Source organism: Bos grunniens, chromosome X (assembly GCF_055505025.1).
Source record: "Bos grunniens cultivar Pamir isolate PY7600 chromosome X, Bosgru_T2T1.0, whole genome shotgun sequence".
NCBI classification, from domain to species: Eukaryota; Metazoa; Chordata; class Mammalia; order Artiodactyla; family Bovidae; genus Bos; species Bos grunniens.
This window is the reverse complement of record NC_141194.1, coordinates 29016531-29026677: the sequence shown is the minus strand read 5'-3', so window position 1 is coordinate 29026677 and position 10147 is coordinate 29016531.

Genomic DNA, 10147 nt, shown 5'->3' with positions numbered 1-10147 from the left:
TCTTACATCTTTTTGTCCAGTGTGACTGGTTAATAATTTCCTCTATACAGTGTCAGTCTTACATCTATTCTGATGGGAATAATTCATTTTCTGCCTATAAATACTACCCAATCTGCAGGGAAGTGAAAACTTTCCTTATATACAGAGTACATCATGCAAAATGCCAGGATGGGGGAATCACAAGCTGGAATCAAGGTTTCTGGGAGAAATATCAATAACCTCAGATATGTAGATGATACCACTCTTATGGCAGAAAATGAAGAGGAACTGAAGAACCTCTTGATGAGGGTTAAAGAGGAGAGTAAAAAAGCTGACTTATAATGCAATATTAAAAAAAAAAAACAAAGATTGCGGCATCTTGTCCCATCACTTCATGGCAAATAGATGGGGAAATGTGGAAACAGTGACAGATTTTATTTTCTTGGGCTCCAAAATCACTGTGCATGGTGATTGCAGCCATGAAATTAAAGACATTTGCTCCTTGGAAGGAAAGCTATGACAAACCTAGACAGTATATTAAAAAGCAGAGACATCACTTTGCTGACAAAGATCCATATAGTCAAAGCTATGGCTTTTCCAGTAGTCATGTATGGATGTGAGTGTTGGACCATAAAGAAGACTGAGCACCCAAAAACTAATGCTTTTGAACTGTGGTGCTTGAGAGTCCCTTGGACAGAAAGGAGATGCAACCAGTCAATCATAAAGGAAATCAACCCTGAATATTCATTGGGAGGACTGATGCTAAAGCTGAAGCTCTAATACTTTGGACACCTAATGCAAACAGCCAATTCACTGGAAAAGACCCTGATGCTGGGGAAGATTGAGGGCAGGGGGAGAAGGGAATGACAGATGAGATGGTTCAATGGCATCACTGACTCAATGGACATGAGTTTGAGCAAACTCCAGGAGATAGTGAAGGACAGGGAAGCCTGGCGTGCTGCAGTCCATGGGATCGCAGAGTCAGACAGGACTTAGCAACTGAACAACAACCACAAGAGTGGTAAAGATTTCACCTGCCAATGCAGGAGATGCAGGTTTGATCCTTGGGTTGAGAAGATCCCCTGGAGAAGGGAATGGCTACTCATTCTAGTATTTTTGCCCAGAGAATTCCATGAACAGAGGGGCCTGGCAGGCTTAAGTCCTTGGGGTCACCAAGAGTTGGACATGACTAACACTTTCACTACTTTTCTTTCACTTTAAATAGAGGCATAGGTGCATAAGAAAATACAAAGACTTGTAAGTAAAAATGTCTTAGTTCAAATCCAAGCCCTGAAATTTACAAGTACGTAAACATGAGCAACTGATTAAAAATCTTCAAACCTCAGTTTTCCCTATCTGCAAAATGGGATAATCCTAACTTCAAAAGTTCTTGTAGCAATTAATCAAAATTTTATATATTTTAATAAGTTTATACCTAATATATATGTACAATACAAATATATAATATTTTATTATGATTAGCATTTCATTTAGCACTTCTCTTCATACTTCTTCATTCTTTTTTCCCTTTTAATACCATAGATTTATGCAAAACTTCATGGACAGAGGAGCCTAGTGGGCTACAGTCCATGGGGTTGCAAAGAGTTGGACATGACTGAGTGACTAATACATTATTGTTTTTAAAGCCTATCCATATATAAGTAACTCCTTGAAGCAAGCTATTGTCTAGTTTTATGAATGAAAATAAAGGGTCCCAGGATATCAAGTAAATTTCTCAGATCAAGGTATAAACCAAAATGTTCTGATTCATAGTCTAGTGCCTTTTAATTTTATTATCTCTCTGTAGCTTTTTTTCTCCTTACATGCATGACTTTGTCTTCACTCCTATGAGGCCAAGGCCTTTGATGGCAGAACCATTCATTGAGCATCAGTGTGGTTAAATCGATGTTTGAGTTTGGCAGTATGCTTAATAGTCTCCGCCATAAATTGCCAGAGTAATTTCTGGTCCACTTATCTTGTGGAGAAATTATGAGGATGCATAGAGAATATAAACATGCATGTGTTTTTTGTAACCTCTTAAATGCTACACGAATACAGGGCATCTCCCACATGACTGGCATTCAATCACTTCTCCCTGACTGCATTATATGGTTTATAGTTAAGATTGGAGAGATGAGAGTGGAGTCACATTATCTTTATATCTTTGTTTTAGTGCTAAGAAATAGATAACAGTTTTCAATTTCTATCCATCCTCTTTTGAAATATTAAATTCTAACCTCAGAACAATGCCCATGTGACCCAAATCACAAAATAAACATTAAGGAAAAAAAGGCAAACAACAGTCTCTTGTATTGCTGGGCTCGAGCACATCTCCGCTCTGTCATCAGACATTTCACACCTGCAGTGTGTCACTTCAGACAGTTAGGTGTGGTTTTACACAAACACATGTGTTATCCTTCAAGGTAAATTCTAAACTTCTTGAGGATAAACAGTGTTATTTTTTTTTTCCCATTTCTATTGCTCACGTCACCCAGTATAACGCCTTGCTATTCCTAAGGAATACATTTTATTATTATTGCTATTGCTTTTGATTTTTTTCTACTTGGTAATTCCTCATGGGGAAGTTGAACTAAACTTTGTTTGTCTCAAAGCCTAGAAATTTGCTTTCTGTCTCTATGTTTTTTCTTTTGCCAAATGTCTCAGCCATTCATTTGGTCTAGCATCCTCATGCCGCCCTATAAGGACTATATAATCTACTGGGGCTTTCCTGGTGCTTCAGTGGCTATGACTTCACACTGCCAATGAAGGGGGCCTGGGTTCGATTCTTGGTCATGCCAGAACTGAGATCTGGTGCAGTCAAATAAATGGGTAAAAATTTTTTTAAGTCTCCTTAAAAAAAAAAAAAAGGACTATACCATCTATCTTTAGTTCTGTCAATGCAGTCCCTCTCTTGGGAAAATTACAATGGTAGGGACAGAGATCTATTTGAATCAGAGAAGGACAAGAAGCCATCTGACTGCTTCCTGAATCTCGCCACATAGGTAGACACCGACTTCCCTCATGCTTAAGGCTAACTCTTCTTGTCACAGTTCATAAGCAGTGGATGATGTTTGCACTTATTTATCTCTGAGAACTTCACCCGGACAAAAACGTGCTCATATCATTCACAAAGCTGATGATCTGCCTAATAATATGGGCATGGAATTTCCCACTCTCCCCAAGCAAAACTAGAGAGAGGATTTTGCAGCTGCAGCTTGGGTATAGATAACTGGTGACTTCCAGCGCATCACTAATGAAAGAATTCTTGTCTTTCCATCTGTGGGTAACTACATTCCAATCTCACATTTCACATTTTGGAGCTTCAAGTTCATCACCTATAAAAAAGTGAGAGTGAGAACTATTCTTCCTGCTTGAGACAGGATTTATTTTTTATGAGGGTCAGATAAGATGATGTGTGATGAAGTCCTAGAGTAACACAGAGCACCTCCTCCACCTCTGATGATGGATATCAGATTGGGCCTGGAGTTTCCTAAAATATTCCCATCTCTAATTCTGCCTTTCAATCTTTAGTCCACGGGGTGCACAAAATGGAATCAGATAGGAAAGATACAATATATTTCCAGTTGTAAAGATCTCTTGTCCATAAGATACAGCATCTGTCTAGACTATGGGTTTCTTTACAATCCCAGGAGCAGTCTACCATATTATAGTCAGATCCACTTCATTACCCAGTTATTTTGTACCTTCCCAGGCTGTTAGTCAAATCACACTGGTGCCTAGCAAGTTTCTGATTAATCTGGATTTCATTAATTGCCCTGCAGTCACGTGGAATGGACTGAAATGTTTAAAGTATCTTGTGCTGCAGTTTTCGCAGAATCTTCTGTAATGACACTGCAATTGCTTCCCTGAAAATGAGCCTTTCCATAGGAAGAACAGTCAGGAACTATATTTTAATTCTTCCTTCCACAATCTTTCTTTCAGAGAAATATTTTTCATTGAGGCTATCAGAGGTGTTAAACAAAATAAAGCTATTTGAAAAAGTTAAGGAATTAGGCTTGTGTTGCTGCTCCAGCAACATGACTGGGAAGGAATAAGGAGCCAGTAGATCGGATTCAACAGAATAATAAAATAAATGCTAAGGCTCAAGCCCTAAACCTACAGACCTACAAACCTCTGATGACTATCTTCCAAGAAGCAACACTGCCACCTGGCTGTGTAAGGCTGAGAAATGATGCTGCTGTTTTCCTTTTCTACCCAAATCCTCCAGACATTGAATCTACTCCAGGATTCTCTAAGTAGGACTGTGGAAGATTCTTACACTAATCCCAAGAATTCAAAGTGCTAGAGCAAAAATCAGAACGGGATCATTGGAAAATATCTCAAGGACTATGTAATTTTCAGTTTTTCAGTTCAGTCGCTCAGTCATGTCACGCTTTGCAACCCCATGGACTGTAGCACGCCAGGCTTCCCTGTCCATCACCAACTCCTGAAACTTGCTCAAATTCATGTCCATCAAGTTGATGATGCCATCTAACCATCTCATCCTCTGTCCCATTTAAAATTCATGAAATCAAAACTCAAAATTGAATAAAAATATTAGTGCTGTAATAGAAGCCTCAAAAGTTGAGAAAGGGGCTTCCCTGGTGTTCTAGTGGTTGAGAATCCACCTGACAATGTAGAGGACAAGGGTTCAATCCCTGGTCTGGGAGGATCCCATATGCCGCAGGACAACTAAGCCTGTGTGCCACTACTGACCTGCACTCTAGAAACCACGCACCACAACTACTGAAGCTGTACACCTAGAACCTGTGCTCTGCAACAAGAGAAGCCACTGCAATGAGAAGCTTGCACACTGCAACAAAGAGTAGCCCTCGTTCACCACAACTAGAGAAAAGCCCATGCTCAGCAGTGAAGACCCAGTGTAGTCATAAATAAATCAATACATAAATATTTTAAAACACTGAGGAAGAAAAGATTGGAAAGGGTGCATAAAAGCAAATACAGGGAAATCATTAACCACAAGACTAATGAAGAAATCAAAGAGAGATAATGGTGAGGACAGTTTAGTGAAATTTAAGAGAACTGGGAAGATTTTAAATAATATTTAACAAAAGAATCAACAGATCTTCATTCTTGGTTATAGTTTGGGGAATAATGAGGAAGAGGGATGATGCCTATGTTAGTGACATTAGCTACAGGGTAGACAGTAGGGCTACTTACTGAAATGAACCTGAAGGACACTCTGGTTTGGGGGTGAGCCCATAAGTTGTTTTGACATATTGGGTTTCAAGAACCTGTGGTGATTCGAGGAGACTATTCTTTGAAAGTTTGTCTAAAAGATCTTAAAAATGATCAGTTTAAAATTAGTTAAGGTCAGTTTTCAGCAATGGGTAGAAGTGAATTATTTTCCTGTAGCTCATTGAAAAGATAATGCATCATCTTCTGGCCCAAGGCTAAGGGTGGCCACTGAAAGAGATTGAGAAGGATGGACAGACATCTAGGAACTTTCTGGGAAATGCCAAAGAAATAGTTTGTCAGAAACCAATTAGGAGATTATGAGAAAAAAAACTAGTATTTATTAAGTTGTTGCTATCACCAACTCTATGGACATGAGTTTGAGTAAGCTCCGGGATTTGGTGATGGATAGGGAAGCCTGGTGTGCTGCAGTCCATGGGGTCACAAAGAGCTGGACAGGACTGAGTGACTGAACTGACTGACTTTCTGTATCTGTCAGGTTAGTATTTGTTACAGTGTTGTAACAAACATTCCCCAAATAGTAGAGGCTTTAAATTGATTTTTTTTTTCCCTTACACTATATGTATTCAAAGCAGAGTAGCAAGAAGGTACTGCTCATGGGAATTACTGATGGATTCCTGCTGACAGCAGTTCCAATACTGTTGCTTTCTCAATCAATATGTATTTCTAGGATTGCTACACTGAGGGAAGTTATGGCTTGAGACTTGAGCACTGACAACTAAATGCCTCTCCATGTAGGTGACACATACCCATATTTCATCTGAACAAAGCAAGTCACAGGGCAAAATCTAACTTCGAAAGGAGAAGGAAACTGAACTTTTTCTATTTGCATAAGGTAGAGAAAATGAACAGGAAACATAAGAGATGCCAATTTGATCCCGGTTGGGAAGGATCTTTCTGCCCTGCCCTGGAGGAGGGCATCACAACCCACTCCAGTATTCTTGCCTTGAGAATCCCCATAGACAGAGGAGCCTGGTGGGCTACAGTCCATAGGATCGCAAAGAGTCAGACATGACTGAAGAAACTGAGCACACAGCACAGAGAAAATGAATACTGGCAAATCTATCATATTCAATTTTCCCATTGGATTATAAGAGTATGTATGTTTTGTTCACCTTGGTATCCACTAGTATACTGACTGGCATTTAGGAGGTACTTCCACACTATTTATTAGATGAATGAAAGTGCCAAAGCTGGTACACAGATTCCAGACTGTCTCCAGAGATGATGTGCTTTCCATTCTACCATGTAGAGCCACAGATAAACACGGTAGTGTTTTATTTCCATAAATTCCCTAATGGATAGTTGGCTCCCAATGCTACTTTGGGGTTTTTAAACCCTTACTCCCCCAAAGTATGTATGTTCATTACTATGTGATGATAGAAACATCCATTTTCATTCCCTTTGAATTTGTTCTAATTTACCAGGTCATCTGAGATGAGATTTTCAGGATAATAAGCTGAATATAAATGATGCAAGATATTAGAATTAAGATAACTAAATGAGAAGAGATGTGACACACAGACAGCAAAGGCCACAAAAAGAAAAAATGCTATTTTGTCAGGGTTTCAGAAAGAGCTCAGAGGCCAAGTTGGTCAGTTTGTTACTTAATTAATTAGGCTAACAAAGTCTAGTAAGTGAGAAAATGATGTTGTCAGGATGTTGTCTTTTACAATTATTATTTTATCAAACATTTATTTTTAGCATCAATTTTATGTCAGACATTTTGGGCCACTGGCAGTATGATCTTCCAAGTGCAGAATTCTCTCTCGAATTTGTTTAGTGAATGGTAAGTAGTTCATTATAACCAGATGGTGTGTGGGTTCAGAGTTGTGGAAAGGAGACTAGCCTAGGGTCAGGAGAACAGCGGTCTTACATGACATGCAAAGGAACATATACATTGTCCTGATTCACAGTGATTTTAAGTGTTAGCGTCACAATCTAACTTGTGCTGTATAAAGATGATTCTGACATGTGTCTGAAATATTCATTGAATGGAGGCAAAGATGGAATCATAGATAATAGTTGAAAGTATTCACTAATGTGGGGGAGAAATTAAGAGATACAAATTAAGGCATTAGCAGTGGAATGTGGAGGATGGGATGAATTTGGCCAATATTATCAGGTTGTGGTAGGTTGAATAATTGATCTCAATTCTTTTGTTGTTGTTTAGTCACTAAGTCATGTCCAACTCTTTGGTGACCCCATGGACTGTAGCCCGCCAGGTTCCTCTGTCCATGGGATTCTCCAGGCAAGAATACTGGAGTAGATTGCTATTTCCATCTCCAGGGGATCTTCCCAACCCAGGGATCAAACTTGCGTCTTCTGCTTGGCAGGCATATTGTTTACCACTGAGCCATCTGGGAAGCCCTTAATTCTCTACTTCCCCCAAATAACTACATATATACATCCATCCTATGGCTTTGTGTTGGGCACTGTGTACTTAGGTGCCACTTTGACATTACGGTTGGTGGCTTTGGCCAATATAATATTAGTGGATATTATGTGAGCAGAGCCTTGATATAGATTGGACTGGCCAAAAAGTTTGTTCAGGTTTTTCTGTACGACGTTATGAAAAACCCAAATGAACTTTTTTGCCAATGCAATACTTGCTTCTTTTGGCTTGACCCTCCTGGGCTCCAGTGATCTGCCATGAGAAAAACTACCTGTGGGGTGTTGCTGTCCCTTCATCTTGGACCTCAGAATGAACACACTGGGGAAGACCTCAATCAAATCTGCAGACCTCAGCCTGAAGCAGAGTTGTCCCCAAACCCCACAGACCTGTGCTTCCGAGAATATGTGTATTGTTGCATGCCAATACATTTTGGGGTGGTATACTGTGCAGCATTAGTTTGGTGGTAGATTACTAAGACATCTATATTTATAGATATGTTAGATCTCAGTGAAAGACTAAAAGTCTGAAGGAGATGGACTTACTGGTGATTGCCAGCTTTCTGGAATGGGTAACATAGTGTGGTGGTGGGATTCTCATAGGTAAAAGAAAAGAGAATAGGAAGAACTGGTTGGTGAAGATAAGACTGTGAGTCTAGACTTGGGGACAGATTCCATTTTAAGTATCTGACAGACATCTAAGTCAATATGTCTTATAGGATTCTACCTAGAACATCTCAGTTGAGGAGGTAATTATGCAAGGCATTTAAGCAGCCAAGGTCCCAGTATTACAGGACTAGTTGACAGGACATGAAGTCTAGAAACTCTGGAAATTTTGAGTTAAGAGATTAGCATCCAGATAGTGGCTGAAGCCATAGGAAAGAATTAGATCTTCCAGGAGTGTTTATATGATGAAAACAGAGGAGAGATAAAAGACATTAATGCTTAAGGATGAGACTCCAAAATGGAAGACCACAAGAAGAATGAGAAGAAAGATCCAAAAAGATGAGAATAAAACTGATGATGAATAAAATTCCAAAAGCAACCTGGAAGAATATTTCAGGCACAGACAAGTAGCCAACCATGTCAAATGCTCTAAAGTAGGATAAATCTCAAAATGTTCTTGGAGTTAAAAACACTTTTAAATAGCATAAAGAAGCTATTTTTAAGTATGTATGATTAACTTAAACCCACTCTAAATCCAACTGAATTTTCACTTGGAATTTGACAAAGCAATTTTAAAAGCCACCTGAAAGAATAAATTTAGCAAATAGCTGAAAAACATTGAAAAGAAGGGCATTTAGAAGGAACTTTACCTACTGCATTTTGAAATATATTTTAAATATTTAATCATTAAAACAGTACTATATTAGTGTAACAGACATATAAATAAAGAGGTTCTCATAGATGTAAAATTTTTGATTAAGGTAGAGAAATAGCTTTACTCATAAAGTTATCTATAAAATGCATAATTCAATGTACAGAGTATTCATTGATATTAGAAAAATAATACATGGTAATATATGTATTATGATTTTAAAAGTATTACTTTTAAAAAAGAAAGATACCTATCTGCTTTATGGCACTTTATTGCAATTCTGTAATATATATTATTGTCATAAATGTATGTATTTCTGAAAGAAAATGCATCATATTATTAACAATGATTCAATTGGACTGTTCATTGTTATCTTTATGGGATGGAATTAAAGGTGATAGTTCAGTATCTGTATCAAACTTTTAAAAAATGTCAACTGTACTGTAGTGGACACATAACACTTGTGTTAAAAATAGAAAATGGTAACTATGTGAGGTGGTAGACATGCTAATTAGATTTATTGTGATTATTATTTCACAGTCTATACTATATCAAAACATCATTGTACATCTTAAATATATACAATTCCTATGTGTCAATTATACCTTAATAAAGCTGAAAAAATAAACACTATATTTTAAAGTGCTTGATGAATATATTACCCAGGAGATACCTAGTGATGATAGTGAAAGGTGTTTCAGTACAGAAGTAAGAAAGATCAACAGATGTGTTGAGAAGTAAAAATGAAGGAGTTGTAGACTACTGATTTAAGGTAACTCAGCTTGCCGGTCAAAGACAAACTTTAAAAATTTGGTGGCACGATCAAGAGTAAATGTAACAGCATCCCAAACATTCCAGCTGGAATGTCTCAGTAGAGCAGGTAATTAGGCATGGCTTTTGAGCAGCCAGTGACCCTGTATTGAAACAAATGCACTCAATTCACAGGACAACCATTCAGGTCATTCACAAGAAAACTCTTGATTTTAACTCAATATGCTAGAAAACCCTAAAGACTCCACCAGAAAATTACTAGAACTAATCAATGATTATAGTAAAGTTGCAGGATATAAAATCAACACACAGAAATCCCTTGCATTCCTATACACTAATAATGAGAAAACAGAAAGAGAAATTAAGGAAACAATTCCATTCACCATTGCAACGGAAAGAATAAAATACTTAGGAATATATCTACCTAAAGAAACTAAAGACCTATATATAGAAAACTATAAAACACTGGTG